Below are 16,860 nucleotides of genomic sequence, written 5' to 3'. Positions count from 1 at the left end.
AGTGTAATTCAGATAGAAAAATAAATACCTTCCCTTTCTTTGATGAATGAATAACAGATTACAAAGTTTGTTTTTTGATCACAAAAAAAAAAAAGAAAAAAATATTATTAAACTTTTAATGAATTAAAAAATCTTTCCCCACTCCATTTGTTTACAGTCTAACTTCTATTGCAGATTCTGAAGCTGCATAGCAAGTTTTGATTGTGGACCTTTGCACTGTGTTGAAAAATAAAGCTGAAATTTTTTGGATCAGTTTTTTGAAAAATCTTAAAAACTAGAGAGCAGAATAGCTTCCATAGCTGCTGTATAAACATTTGTAAAACAAGTAGCATGCAATGCGTAATCAGTAAATACTTTTTATGGTGTCATTCCTTGCTGCAAAGGCTTTTTTTTTTTTTTTTTTTTTTTTTTAAGCATTTGAAATGGTCCCAAATTTGTTGTGCCTGAGTGATTGACAGAACAGTTGTAAGGAGGTGGCCAGAATTAGAATATAAGGTGCAACAAGCTAAAACTGTGGCAGGTAGAATATAAAATAGTGCGTAAAACATTGCTACGAGCAAAGAAGCTCATGTTTTATGATATGCTCATAGTTTAAGAGCAGAACTGATGGGTTTATTTGTTCTATGCAAAAGTTCCTAACAAGAGGTTGATTTGCATCATTCCATCACCATTAGAGGTATATATATATATATATAGAAGTATAACAACCTCCCTACTGATGATACTGCAAAACACCGGAGTGTGCGAATGTGTGGTTGTGAACTGGCCATGGTGAGTGTATACAGTTTCAGGGAAAGGTCATTATAAAGGTCCAAAGTGGGGCCAGGGAGAGAGCTAAGGGACAGGCAGAAACCCATTTCTGGAGCTTGTTCTCTTATTTCAGCAAGGCCCATGCTTCATAGGTGGCTTCATGGGAAAGCTGGATCCCACATTCACATTCATCTTCCAAACTTATGTCCAAAAGTGATGGAAAATCTGTTACGCTTCTGATGATAAGTTATTACTCATGGTTTGTTGCCTTCGTTGAACTGCAGTTGAGGACTGAATTTGTTGGATTTCAGCTTTGAACTACCGTGTCTCATTGGACATTCTTTTTATTAAATGTCTGCCTCACTGTAAATGTATGCTAGCAGTAATCAAGTATTTTTTTAACTTGTTCTCTTTCTCTTTAATAAATTTAACTAGATTTAGTTTCTTCAGTCTCCACCTAAGAGCTGTATTTGCCTGATTTAACATTCTCCCCTAAGCCTTTTTCAAACTTTCAACCTCCTTTTCTGAAGTGTGGATTCCCCAAAAGGACACTGTATTCCAGGAATGAGCTCACTGATGACATATGCAAAGAGAGCACCATCTCCTTGCCACTCAGTATTATTTCCCTGTTTCTTCATCCAAAAATCTTTTATTTCCCTGTTTCTTCATCCAAAAATCTTTTATGCTCTTAAATATGAACTGTTCTGCTCAATTTGCTGTCTTGTGGAGCCCCGAGGCAGCTCCCCATTGTGGAGCTCTGATCTGCATTCTTTCTTCCCAGCTGCCCAAGCTTTTGTTTTGAAAACACGTTTTGCTTGAATGGAAGTAGTGTGCCAAGGCAGACAAATTGCTCTGACTGCTCTTCTAACCTTTGTGATACCTACGCGTTTCATCAGCAATTTTGAATTTACTGTTAGATGATTCCCCCTCATGAAAATGATGACTCCTCACTTGCAACTTCCTCGCTACTTTTTAAAGATCTGTGAATCATCCATTCCTTAACCAGCCTAATGTGTGCTTCAGTGATGGCTTATAAAACTGCATTTTTCCTATAGTTAGTGTACAACAGTACCATTATAATGTGAAATCTTGTGCTCTGCAGTTACCTAAGTGTATGAAATCTACCTAATCATTTTTCAAATAAAACCTGCATTCTCAGAGAACAAAGGTGGATTCCTTTGATGTAACATATTTCTTTTAAGTCACTGAAGCTGCATTGTGGTCCGTAACCATCCCAAAGCAGAGCTGGAGCTTCTACTGACTGTGAGCCAGTTCAGTTTAACCCACCTTTTCCTTTGGCTTATGAATTAACTCTAAGGATGCACAAAAAAAGATCAATAGTTAGACACTATTGATTAGTAAGGACCATTTGTTTTCCTTTACTTTTCCTTTTGCTCTCTGAATTTGAACAGAAGAGGGAGAACTTAGATTTCATTTGTTCTGGTGTAAATGTAAATTTCTTCTGGTGAATAATAATAACAAAAAAGTGGAAGGTCAAAGCAAACAAATGGATATTTCCAGGTTCTATAAATGCAAGGAGAACACTGATAAAATCATGAACTTTGAAGAAAAATATTGTTTTGAGAAAGCATTATATTCACTTCAGATAGGTGTTTTGAATAATGGCTGGGAGTGTTTTTAAACACTAGGCCTTGGAATATCACATATCATCTGTCTGTAAAAGTTTGAGTGCTGTTTATGGGGTGTTTGGAAAAATGAGTTTGTGTTTTTTTTTTTTTTTTTTTTTTTTTTTTTTTTTTTTTTTGTTTTGTTTTTAATTAACAAGTAAATAAATAAATAAATAAAACTCTCCATTTCTCTTAACCTTTTGAAATGGATATGGTCTGCATTATTCTGAAGAAAAAAAGATATAGGTAGAGAACATTTCTTTATCCTACATCCTCTAGCTAGAATGCTCTGTGCTCTTGCTGCACACAGACCTACTATGTACCATGCAAATCTAAGAGTTGAGAACTAGCTACATCATTTAAGAGGACAGCTAATCCCAGGGTACTCTGTGCAAGGTGAAATTTTCCATTTGTATGTTCAAAAGTAAGCACTTGTTCTCAATGCAAATGCAAAGAAACTTGCACAAAATACTTTGATTTAAACCTTTGTCTTAAACAAGCCTCAAATAGATGAAGCATAATTTATCTCCATGCACCCAGGAAAGGCCATCTCCAGTAAGACATCTTCATATGTTGCTCACTGATTAGAGGCTTCTCTATATTTGGAAGGATATTTCAAGAAAGAACTTATTTTCCCCGATTTTTCATACTTTACAGATCACAGAAATGTAAGCCGTGAAAACATCACAAACTCCACAATTCTTCTTGCCTACTAGTAAAATACCTACAATTTATTATACACTTGCTCATTTTAAAAGCTGAATCCCCCATACATTAATGTTTTCTTAAGAAGTACAACTACCTTTAGAAGTAAATAATTAGCATTATTCTCTAGTCCTTTTCTTCCTCTCTGGCTTGGCAAAATTGCTGTTCTTTGGCGCTCATTCACCTCCAGTGGGGCTCTATGTGGGAAATGTGTCCTACGCCATTGTATTGAATCACACTAATTTTTATAATGAAGGCTCTACCAGGGCTTTTATAAGCATAGTGCATTTTTGCTTACTTTCATGCTTTTCCATTATGCCTCCAAGGGGAAAAAAGACAGATAAGGTAAACATTTTTTTCTCCTAATTTTTATCCAACTAAATATATCTTTTATTACAGTAGCAAAACAGGAGAAGAGCGTACCATACATACAAGAGTAATCTGCCTTAAAGAGAAGGCACAAACACTACTCCCAGGGTTTCTCTGCCAGTGTAATGACTGATTGACAAGATCAGAACAGAATTCACATGGCAGGTTCCTCTTAACATTATCTTTAAATAATAATGCTGTTCCCAGGGCTCTAGTTTAATTGTTTCTCTGTCTGCCTTTGATAGCATCAGCTGAGAAGCCTGTATTGTCTCCTAGGTTGTTAAGTGCCTAGCAAGTCTGGGATTTAGAATTAAGTCAAAGAAAAAAAGAAGACACCTTTGAAATCACTTTGTATTTTGAGTTACCTGCCTTCAGCCTGAAGTCCCTTGTCTCAGCCTAGGGGTGTGTGGGCTAAAAAGAGAGTCTCACTAAGCTCCTTCCTGCTGTAAAAACTGACAAATGTTTCAAAACAACAGTTGCAGTCTGGAGAGGGCACCTGCCTCTCTTTCCACAGACAGGACTTCCCAAACACACATATGTGGAAGGTAGCTGTAATGGCTTTGTCACAAACCACTTATTCTGAGTGTCCCAGTGGCCTGGCTGTGGTTGCTGAGCATGTTGATTGGCATCCACAGGGCTCAAACCTGGAGCTCAGTATACCAAAGGCCTCTTTGTGAGGGGATGTGCTTGTGCTTCAGTTAGTTATGGGGGAAAGATGTCTGGTGTGGAGCTACTGCTTTATGCGTAAGCAGCTGTGCTTGCTCAGGTTTGTAGGGTCAAATACCTGTCTGGTGGCTGGCTGGGAGGAAAAGCACTTGAATCTGTTTAAATGTGGGGCAAAGCCATGGCTGGAACTGTCTTTGTTCTTCTCAGCCAGCGAAGACAGATAAGGTTTGTCATCTGTGATTTGTCTGTAAGAAGGGCTGTTAGAGCAATTAGCTTCTAACTTTCATTTCACAGCTTCTGCTCATTATCTTTGATAAATGAAGGGTGCTTAGGATCAGGAGTGCCTCCTGAGATGGAGGGGCTTAACCATAACACCTGTACATGCAAGCACAAGCTGAAATCACTCGTGCAATGTTGGCTTCACATCACTGCTGTTCTGCCACCTGTTAAATTGCTTCACCTCGGTGCTCTGCTGGGTCACATTCCAGTGAGCACTATGTGCATAATCTACCTCTGCATTTAGGCAAATGGAGTAATTCACTCTCCTACACTATCTCACTTGCCTTCCCTCTTGTGCTTTGTGTGACAATGAATTTTGCACCACTGGACTGGAATCAAACAGAAAGCTACTGGCAACTTCTTTTTAAAGTAATGAGGATGGATGTGGGGAAGCGGAACAACCTTCTGAGTTGATTGAACATCTAGGAATCTTGAAGAAAGTTGCTCAGCTTGTGCTGGAACAGATCCACAAAACTGAAAAATAGAATTAACCCCCAAACACATCCATCACCACTCAAAATCTCCCTCTGATTAAACTGCTTAGAATTCTACTCGGCAATGATAAAGAATGGCATTTGAGAAAGGTCACAAAAAACACTTTCAAATTCAGTCATTTGGAATTGATGTGTATTTAGTTTGCTCAGTTGTAATGTATTGATCACTACAGTGATTTCAGAGCTCTGCATTTTTGGTAAGGAGAATGACCTCAGGTAGTATACTCAAACCTATCTGCCCCTTGCTATACACTTAGGGCAGGGCCACGAAAGGAAGTTCCCTCATGGTGGGGGGTAGGCTGTGGAGGTACACCATATGGGCTACCCCAAGAGTTATTTCTTCTGGATGAAGAAATTCACCTCCCAGTGAAGGCAAGGGCAATTAACGTAACCGATCCGTCCATGCAATTGGGGCAGCTTCTTTCTATTAACTATGGGTGAAAGTGTGCATGTTGACTCAGAGGAGGCAATACGCTGGGTCGCCATCCCACTTTGCCCCATATTGATGCCTGTACTGTATGTCGTGACTCCACAATGAATGACTTTTAGACTGAAACTTCTTGAAATCACAAGCCACACACCAAAATCTTCATCTGAGAAACAGCTACTAAGCATGCTCCGCATGGTACAGGAAGCCCAGAGGAGGGAGAGCTCAAGGAGCAATTCACAGGCAGGATGGGTTGATGGCTTCTGTGAGGTCCCATGGCTCCATGAGGGATGGGACTGTGTTGGGATGACAGCTGAATCAAGGGCAACTCAGTGAGAGTAGCAGTGACTGACCTCACTTGCTCCACAGGGACTGAATGAGCCATCAGCCCCTGTGCCAGTACAGCTGCTGTGATCTTGTGGTGGCAATCTGCCCAGAGAGCTCCATTAGGGCACCACTCCTTCAAGTGTCTGTGGACAGCTGAAGAACCACTGCTTGGCAGCACTTGTAGATTGAAGGGTACTTCTCTTGCTTATAAAAACAAAACCAAAACAAATGAACAAGCTCAATCCATTTGCTCTCCAGCCACCACAAACAATTTAACCATCCAGCTCTGTCCAGCTGGTTGGTGCATTAATGTGACAGTGCACAAAAAGATGCATACTTGATGTGTACCTTTGATGTACAAAGAATAGATCCTGTCGTTCTACTGAAGGCCTGAGACTGTTATACCTGATCTGAAGGTATTACATGGCTATCATACTAGCAGGTTGTATTCTTTCTCTTCAGTGTTAGCTCTGCAACACTGGAGCCTGAAGATGGAGGATGGAGCACTAGAACTTCAGGACTACAATCCAAGATAATTCACACAGGGTCTTAAATCCTCTTACTCAGCAGTAAAAGAACTCCTGCCAAGCCAAATCACTCCCACCCAAAGCTGAATTAACTTGCCTCTGTAGCAGTAACAGAAAAATTTTTGCTCTGTCTCAGTACAGACTGAGGGAAAATGATGCTATTGAATAAAGTCTCTATACTTACCTGCCTCCAAATTTTCAATGTGGACCATCTACAGCTAGGTAAATGAACATACATTTCAAATCACTAACCCCAAACTTTGAAATACCTCTGTTTCTGAATTAGACATAGACTGTCATTTGCCATCTAAGTATTAAAAGGCACTGAGTGCATCCATCCTTTCTAAAAGTTTCAATGCTTATGGAAAAATGGATCAAATCAAAACAAAACAAAACAGCACAAACAACAACAAACAAAGAGAGTTGTGTGCTGTTCATGCATTTGGAGCCTCAGTATCCTGATCTTCCCCCAAGTAGTAAACTGCCTCAGAGATGTGAGTGGATTTATATGAAGAACATTCTGTAGAAACTGGGGACCAAATTAAACATTGCCTTTAATCAGTGCAGCAGAGACAGTGGGCAGTGAAGTAGGAACTTGTTACCAAGTCTCCATGTTTGAACTCTGGGACAGGGCTAGAGCTGCCAAATGTGCCACTTCAGACACATGGGTACTCTGCATACGCAAATCAGCTTGGGCAGGGGAAGCTGCCCTGACAGCAGATTTCCAGTTACTCTCACTGGCAGGCAAGCCTAGGGTATGTAGGAGAAAAATACAGAGAAAGTCTTACTCCCTGTCTCATGCTCAGCATCAAGTCCTAGTGCATACAACTGCTCCACCCTGCACAGGGCAAAGAGTAAATGGAAATTATGTCTTACTGGATCAAATGTTATCTTCTTACTCCTTTATGTCTTTGTTATTGGTAACAAACAAAAGGGAGATTAGCTTGTACTTAAAAATGACAAACTCTTTTGTTCTGCTCATATCTTCAGAAAACATTGTTTGGGATTGTTTACCCTTTGCTAGGAGCTACAGATGACTTTGCAGGACTCTTCTGAGAGCAAGAATAGGGACTGTCCTGTCATAATCACTGAGGTGTGGCTTGTACCAAACTTTCAAGAAAACATATTTAAAGTAACAGTGCATGTAAATCTGGTAGCTCTACTTTTTCACTTTGTCATCTAAATACTTCAATATGAAAGGAAAAATGAAAACATAGTTCCCTTCTCATAACATCTGTCTCATCAGGACATCTTCTCCAGTGCAGGTAGGATTCAACCTTGAGGTATTTTTTCTCCTTCAAGAGATACAGACGTCTTGGACTGGAGAAAAGCAAATTCTGCTATAAGGCAAATAAGGATGTACAATAACTCTTAAATCTTCCTGAAGTTTCTATCCTGATTTTGATCTTCCAGATAATTTTTATGGAGGCTTTCATATCCTGGGAAACAAGAGATCATCATCTTTTTCATCTCACATCTTGCACAGAACAAAAGTGGAACAGTTATGTTGTTGTCCCAGCAATAAGCACATGGTTATGGCTGGACCAGAGAATTCTGTTCAAAATATTTCTGAGTTCAGAGCAGAATCTGGTGAAGCTGTGATATTCTGGCACAAATCATTCTTATTCTTTAGCCTCCAGTTGGAACAAAGCTGTTGGTTAGTCCTTTCTTCTAGGAAAGAGTTTGTACAGCAAGGCTTAAAATGCTTAATGGTGTTATTTGAACATCCTTTAAATTCACTCATATGGATGGGGAATATAATAATTACATAATATCAGCAATAGCACTAGGATAAGGCAAACTAGGACATCCAGTCTTGTTACACTCTAAGGTTAAGTATGCTATATCAGAAAAATAATTTTGCATATGTTTGTTTCTGGACAATCCAGGGAATGGTGACAAATGGAACATAGTCATTCCACTGAGAAACACCAAGAGAAATACCAAGCAGAGCCAGGAAATTGCTGTCAGGCAGCAATGACATCAGCCCAGAGCCCTTGCCAGCCTCCCTCCATCACGTCAACAGATCCAGATCGCTGCTCTGGAAAGGGCCACTCCCTTCCCCTTGAATCAGAGAGCACATGATCAGATATAAAAGGCTTTAAAAAAAATCTGTTTAGAAGAGCGTTGTGAGCACTTAACATCTAATGTTGAATGTGCTATTCATTTGTTTTTATGAATAAAATAATAAGCATTTTGGATGGACCCCCTTCTTCTTGCCCTACTGTTGTCCACTCTTAAATTATTTTTATTATTATTTTTTTCTACAGAGCAAGTTAAAAGGGTAACAGCTCCTATTTTAAAAGGTAGATCATCCCCTCCACAATGTGTTTTGTTACCTTATGCTTTTAGGCTGCATCCACTGCTTCAATTGTTTCTCCAGCCTGCTTTTGAGATCGTGTATAATATCTGTGTTCCTGAGTGAATCTGTCATTGTGCAAGTCAAAAGGGTGAGCAACCCAACTGCTAATTCAAGTTCTTTGCTTGCTTGGCTTGTTTATTTCATATATAGCAGAAAATGTTCTTCAGTCAATGACTGATTTATTTTCAAAGTTTAAAAATGTTTAAAAATACTGTTTGGAAAATGGAATTTAAAGGAGTCACTGACTTTCAGTTTTCAGATATTACTATGAATATGCCTAAAAGCCATCAGTGGTTAAATAGAACTGCTTCCAGGAATGTTTTGATGGCTTACAAATGTCAAACTAGAGGTTATTTTAACTATTTTAAGTTGCAGAACCTTCAAAAGACAGTGATAGCTGAAATAACCGAGTAATTTTATTTAGCAATTGATATGGCTGGAAAAGCATGAGAACGCATGCATAGGTTTCAGAACTTATGATATCACACAGGTAAAAGAAAAAAATGTTTTTATTGAAAGAGTTGTATTTTTTATTATTTAGATAACGTGTGTTTTTTTTTTCCATACAATCGGAAAAAAAATCAGTGAAGACAAAGTACGTCAATTTTATCATGAGATAAACTCAGCAAAGTCAATTCTGTTGTCCTCACTGACAGTTATTGAATTATTTTGGAATACAGCTAGACCTTCCTTCTGTTTTTACATTGGAATACCTCACAGAAATTTAGTATTACAACTTGTTTGCACCGTTCTGGATAATCAATGTGAAAAGTAAATTACTTCACTTGCTCTTGTGTTCAATTTAAATGACAGTTAAAATCACAGACACTGTATTAGAAGTTATTTTTAATTCTATCTACCAAGCAGCATTGTGTCACATAAACTCTCATTATTTGGAGGTGAACATGTTCTAGCCTGAATCTTGAAAAAAGTGGGAATTTCTAGGGGAAGGGAAGGGAAGAGGGAAGGGAAGAGGGAAGGGAAGAGGGAAGGGAAGGGAAGAGGGAAGGGAAGAGGGGAGGGAAGGGAAGGGAAGGGAAGGGAAGGGAAGGGAAGGGAAGGGAAGGGGAGGGAAGGGAAGGGAAGGGAAGGGAAGGGAAGGGAAGGGAAGGGAAGGGAAGGGAAGGGAAGGGAAGGGAAGGGAAGGGAAGGGAAGGGAAGGGAAGGGAAGGGAAGGGAAGGGAAGGGAAGGGAAGGGAAGGGAAGGGAAGGAAAGGAAAGGAAAGGAAAGGAAAGGAAAGGAAAGGAAAGGAAAGGAAAGGAAAGGAAAGGAAAGGAAAGGAAAGGAAAGGAAAGGAAAGGAAAGGAAAGGAAAGGAAAGGACAAGGTCAAATATATTGTTGACTGAAAGAAGATCTTATAACTGCATCTGTGTTTTTTGATTTGGAAACCTTGTGTTCCCTCCTGTTTCTTTTACAGTTGGCTTGAGAGATATTTCATGAGTTTGATTCTCTCTTCCCTTAACTTATACTAAATATCACCTTAGTCTGCAAATAGCTCCATTCTTGGTCTTCTTTTTCTCAGATCTCTACCACTTCAAGTCTCTGCCTATCAAGAATAAGGATATCATATTTATTTGTGGCTGACACTGCAATAAAAAAAGTCATAAAAATAGACAATTTTCTGCAGGAATTATGTGAATGTTTGAGTGCAGAATTTATCTCCTTTGCAGTTTTGATCAACATCCTAGAAAAATAATACTGGAAACAATTAAGAGTACATTGAAAAAATATGGAAAAGAAATAGTAAAAATAGGTGTTAGTGCAAATAAAAACTTGTGACTACATTAAAATGGAATTTGACATGGTCCATGTCTTAGTCTTCCCATGACTTCCAAAACCAACTGTGGACCTGTGTTCCAAAAATCATACTGAACTGTATTGGCATATTTGGAAGACAGATGTACAACATTTGTGTATTTGTTTATTTAATTATTTATTAATTTTGATTTTCGCAGTCCTAGGGTCTGTTTTTTCATTCATTTATTTTTTCATTCCAAATTGAAAACCTAAATTGACTTAATTTCTGGTCAAAATTATACTTGTAAACCTGATATATACATTTTAGTTTATTTTTCTTGAGTGATTGGGCAGCTTTATTTTTTATTTTAAACCACTGAGCTTATTTGTAATAGAAAGTTATTTCCTCCTTAAAGATGTTAATATTTGCTAAATCACCATTAGTTTATTACTAAGCTGATTTGAATCTGTGTTTTGGGTAGCATATGAATTACTTTTCAGATGTTATCCAGCTCCAGTTTGGATATACCAGACTTTGTTTCTTTATATACCAGCCTATCTGGTTAATTATTCCTGGAAGTTTGCCTTTGTTAAAAATGCATTTAGTATTGATCCATCCATAATTGCTTCAAATGTATATTTAAATTATATACTGCTTTCTTTAGACATCAACTGAAGCAATTAATGGCTTGCATAAGGTTTGTCCTTCATAAATATCATTAAAAATTCCTGCCTTCAAATGGAAATAGAGCTTCACAGAGCTTGTTCTGTTGTGACACAATTACAGCTGTTTTCCTGTTCCAGCTCCTGAGGAATGTATATCCATTAAAGAGTCATTAGATAAAAATGCACAATCAACTCCTCAGCAGGAACAAGAACCCAAGACCACTCACCAAGCCATGGAAGCACTCTAGGCGGCAGGCTAAATGCAGATACTTTGTTTACTTTCTTTTCCTGGCTTTATCAATCTATCTGTCACTCCTTCCTGCATGGTGATGTGGCTTCAGTGCAATGATGTCAGAACTACTGAGTGTTTGGTAAACCTGATGATACGCTGGATCGAACTGCCTTTAACTAGATCTACATGTATATTATTAAATTAAATGAATTAAAGATGTTCCTGGGCACTGAAATCCACATCTATGGTAGCGAACTGCTGGGTGAGTGCATGCAGGCTGTCTACTGGGAAAGGTCCCTCCAACTCCCAAACCATTCTCAAGATTTACTTGGTAGAAAGACGATTGATGTTGGCATAATTCATGCCAAGAGCCATCTTCAGAGCTTATGAGTTCGTACAAACCTAACCCAGTGGCCGTAAATGTTCCCATATACCATTTCATTTAATAATTAAAAGCTTGGAAGCCTCACTGTACTTGAAGACAAGGCAACAGCTTGCAAGTCTCAAGGTGGTGAGGTGCCTTGCATAGTCAAGGTGGCTTTTGGGTAGGCATAGTTGCAAAAAATATCTGCCATCATGGACTCCAAAATAAGGATGGGTTTGGAGAGATTTGTTTTGGTATGGGTTTCTTTCTTAAATTCAAGTATCTAAGTACTACCCTGGGAGTCCTTGGCTCTTCCAAGAAAATTTCACAGTGATAGTAATACAAAGCACATTACAGTAGCTGAAGAGGAAAGGTTATGCTTATGGAGAGCCATAGCCCATTTCTGTTTAAATAGCTCGACCTACTCACACAATCTCAGGTGATAATCTAGAAGGGTGCAAGAGCTAGATCTGTATTCCTAATTAGATTTGTGGTTCTCTGCAGAGAGAGCTGAGCTCTTGAGCACACAGAATTATCCATTAGTGTTTATTATCTCACTTGGAGCTATTTGTTGTCTAAGCCGAAAAGTCAAGACAGAAAAGTGCCATGTTTTATTTCCTGGTAAAATCAGAAACAGAAAGAAGTTTACATTAATGGTTAATAATGGTTAAAAGACTTCACTGATCATGAAGTGAAGTGGTGTCATATGTACTGGACTTATTTACATAAAGAACGATAAGGGGAAAAAAAAGAGAAAAGAAAGCAATTTTTCTTAATTTCTCTATATGTTTCTAAATATGTGTTTCCACTTATCACTCATTTTTGCAAAAAAATTGAATGATCCTTTGTAATACTTTTGGAAGCAAAAGAGTAGAGCCTTTTAACCTTGATTTGGCATCAGTTTACAGTGTGGCAAATCTTTCCATGGGTGTCCTCTGGGTGCTTATAGTAGATAGCACAAAAGGCTTCAATAGGTATTGGTGCTGTTACTCCTACAAAGCATTTTACTTTTGCATATCCTCTTTTTGTATCCCAGGATGCTCCTATAAACTTAAGTAATGTGGGTTTTCTTCACAGTCCACTGATTTTGTGGGAAAGATTTACATTCAAGCAGTGAGTACAGCTGATTTCCAGAGTAAGTGGCATAATGTAAAAGTCCCAGCTGCAACACAGCTCTGGCTCCTTATCTCCAGTTTTAAGATGATCCAAGAACCTAGAAATGAACAACACTGACTTTTGTGCTGTTAAAAATCCAAGGCATTTCTTGCCCCACTGCATAGTCTTCAAAGTAAACTTGACTCTGGCTGTGAAATTCTCTCACGCATTGAGATACCAGCTTTTTGTATACCGTGGACATGGCAGGTTTCTGACTGATGCTTAGTTTAGACACATACACAAAGTGCCTGAGGCACCCGTGGAGCCTAAACAAAGAAGTCTAGGGAAGGTCTCACCATACCTATTGTCTTACGTTGACATCGGCCTTTCCATTACAAAGCCTGGCAAGACCTAAAGTAATCAATAATGATGAATGTGGTTTCTTCCCTGTGTGCATCTGAGACAGATGGAGAGTCACTGTGGACAACAATAGCCTGCAGGCAAGGGCCCTGACATGGTTACTTAAAAAAAAAAAAAAAAAAAAAAAAAGAATATTAGAAGAAATCCACCCACCCCCAACACCCACATAAGAATGAAGTACCAAGTTTTGTGTTTGCTTTTTCCATATTTGCCTGCTTGCTGACAGATTCCTTCAGAAAGCAGTAACTGGATTGTTTGCTTTCACAAGGACCAGCACTGTTGCTGAGCAGCATTCATCTCTCAGGGAGATGTGATGGGCAGCTTTTTAACATGATTTCCTCTCTTTGCATCTCCTTTCCTTTCCTTTCCAAACTCCCATTTTCTGAGATCTCTTCATCTCTTTCGCCATCTCTCTCCTCTCTTGCCTATTTCATTTGCTTCTCAGTGTGCTTTTCTACAGAGACATCATATGGCTGAAAATAAATCCCTCGTGTGGTCTTGGAAAGAAATTGGTAATGGACTGTTCTGCATTTTAAACCTCCTTACTGGGTCAGATGGAGGAGGCAGTCCCACAGTGACACATCCCCAGACAGACTACAGGAAGGATGTTGGCTTCATCCTGTGAGGAGGAGTTGCATATACCTTGTCCCAGCCCAACCTGCTCACATTTGCTCTGCCCACAGCACATCTCCCCTTTGGCTGAGGTACAACCAGTCCTCTGGTAAATGAACAAAGAAAGGAAATCCAAGCAGACTGGAAGTCAACAGGAATTGATTAGTTTTCGAGTGTTTTTTTTTTTTTTTTTTTTTTTTTTTTTTTTTTTTTTTATTGGTTACCCTATATTTCCCTTGTGATGCCAGTAGAAGTGCACCTGGATACTTGGTAGGGATGATGAAAAGTCATCAGTGGTACGTATAAAAACATTTACTAGTGGCACTCACCTTAGAAAGTGATTTTAGTAAAACCAGGAGCAATGAGAGAGCAAAACAGGAACATAAGCAGGAATCTGTGAGGTTGCATTTGGTCCTCAGTTTCAATGGGATGGGAGAAAAGCTTTCCTGTTTAATTATTATTAATAGAAAGCCCAATGCGAGCATATAGACAGGCTTTTATTATATTACTAATTCATCAGAAACTATCCTAGTAATGTTTTACACAGAGTTCAGCAGATTGTGTAGTAGTGGATGTAAATAAAGAAATGTTAAATGAAAGACACCAGATATATTAGGGTCTTAATTACCACTTAATAGGACTGCTTGATCTTAAGGTATGGTTGTCTTTGTTCCTGAACGTATGAACCTCTCCTCATCAATACACACGTCTAACTGTGTGAACTGCTCCACTAATCACCTAGAAGGATATGTAATAATGCTGGCACACTTCGTTTTTCTGGACAAAGGCACATGCAGTCATCTGCAAAACCCTTGCTAAATTATTGACCAATGTGTCTTTGTGCATCAAGGGGGAAAAGCCCATTGGAGGCAGAGCTTGTGACATGCAGTGAATGCTTCTTAACTTCCAGACTCTTATTTGTGTGGACCTCAGCAACAAGTGAGTTCCTAGCCTGTCCCGTCCCTTCTCTTCTCAGCCTCACTCCTTCAGAAGAGTAGGTGTGATCTGTCTGCTTCAAACCCAGCAACCTCCACACCAATGGAAAGGACAGAGAAGAAACAGGCTGGCATTTTTATTAATTTATTCCTGTCTTCCTGCATGGGTGGGGAAGTAAAAATCTTCTGGATCCAGTGGGGATGCACTATTGCAAATGAGGGCACTGTCTAGCTCTGGATCGGGCTAATTCCTCCCTGTGGACGGCCCTTGGAAGAAAAAAAAACCACGCCCAAAGACAGATTGTTTCCTTTACATTACTAACAAAAGTGTTAATTCTAGTAAAAAGCTGAAGAGGAGCAATTAGAGACTTCGGGGAATACGCTAAGTGAAAATGTGTTTTTGGTTATCCTGGAGCGCAGATAATTTACTAAATTGCCATATTTACTCCTTGTGGTAACCAGTGACACAGTGACCCTGTTGTGGTCACGTTCCTCCACGAGCTGCCCTGGGACACTGCTTGTCGCTGTGCACCCAAGGAGAATCCCATGGAAGGTCCCCTCCTGTGTGCTGCTGGTGGGAGCTATCTGCCACCACAGCTACATGGAGATCAAACGTGTCATGAGCTGCTATGTGAGTGGGAAGGGCTGGTGTGAGGAAAATGACCCTAAAAGCCTTTCAGTGGTTTATTTGGGGCAACTCTATATCAACTCTATATTTACAGTGTGCCTAAAAAAAAAAAAAAACTTTGTCTGAATCTGTTTGGCAAGCTACAGTTATCAGTTCCACCCCAAAACTTCATTTACATACCTACTCTTTCTACTGATTGGAAAATGTGAGGTGGGAAAAAAAGCAGGATGGACAAATGAAAATAAGCCAATGCAAGCTGTACTTTTAAAACTAGCTCTTTCTCTATTATGTTACATTTTACCCCAACACCATGCCCAGTCTAGAAGTAGGGATGTAGGGGTTTGGAGCTCTCTCCCTTTCCTCTTCCAACCTCAAGCGAAGCATTTGCCACAAGCTTGGGCACTGCGGTGGGCTTCAGGAGGGCTTTCAGCAGCCTTGCTGCATGCTTGCTCTTTATCCTGTCCTGCTCAAAGGTGGTTTGCTGGAGTATGAGACATTGTGAGCACGCTGTAGCTCATATGTGTGTGTGTGGGAGTGCACACACATGCACTACAGCATGTGCCTGTGGTGAGGCTGGGGGACATTGTTGCTCCGTTATAACAGCCAGGCTGTCCTAGGCACATCCTGTCTGCATCTGTCCCTCTAGCTCCAGCCATCTGCTGCTCTGGAGCCACTATGTGGCTTCAAGGACATTCAACAGTCTTTTGTGAGAGATGTGAAGGAAACCTTGTGAGACTACAAACCCTTTCCCTATTTCAGCTTGATATGGCCCCTAGTGTGGCCCCAGCTGTTTTCATTCTTACCCACTGTATTTAAACAGAATTTTAGAAAAAACATGTACCTCTTCTAACCTTTACCATCGTTCAATATTTCCTCTCATCCCTTAAAGACTTGTACACAATTTTAAAATAGAAGATGACATCTTACCAAAATGAATCCTTAAAAAACTACAGTGATCATAAAGTAATAATACCCCATTATCCCTTAGATCCTTCCCCACTCTTTTTTTTTTTTTTTTTTTTTTTTTTTTTTTCCTGACCTCTACCCAAAGCTCAAGAATTATATGTTTTGAAGGTCAGCAGACCAGTGTATAGTCAATTAGCCGATTTTGGATAAAGCAGCAGGATGAATTCCAGCATTGTAGCCTGCTGCTAGGTCTCCCTGCCTGCCTGTAATCTGAGATCTACAGTACAACCTCCTGAAGCACAAAGAGAGAGAGGCAATGATTTATATGAAAGGTAGCTAGTCCCTCTTGCAGATCACTGGTTTCATGCTTCAGATAAGACATCCATCACTAACCCCTTGTCAGTTTCCATCTTCAGGTAGCTTTAATGCAATATATGTATCTCCCTCCTCTGCCAAAAATTCTGCAGTGACCTCCTCTGGAGGTGGCTATGTCCTGGGCAGCAGTAGCAGGATCCACATCTGAAAAGAAAGCCTGTAGGTTTTTGAGCATGCAGCAGTTAGAAAACACTGTTTTGGCTAAAGCTGCTACTAAAAGCATCTGTTGCTATAAAAAGCTATACACCATGAAGAGACAGCAGATACACAGTCTTGGCTGGCTGGTCAGTGCAAGCCCTGACAGTTCCCAGCACTTTCCCCATCCTGGTAGAGGCGCCTCTATCTTGTGTGGGC

Source organism: Aythya ferina (genome assembly GCF_964211825.1).
Source record: "Aythya ferina genome assembly, chromosome: 1".
In the NCBI taxonomy this organism is placed as follows: domain Eukaryota; kingdom Metazoa; phylum Chordata; class Aves; order Anseriformes; family Anatidae; genus Aythya; species Aythya ferina.
This window is presented reverse-complemented; position numbering follows the sequence as displayed.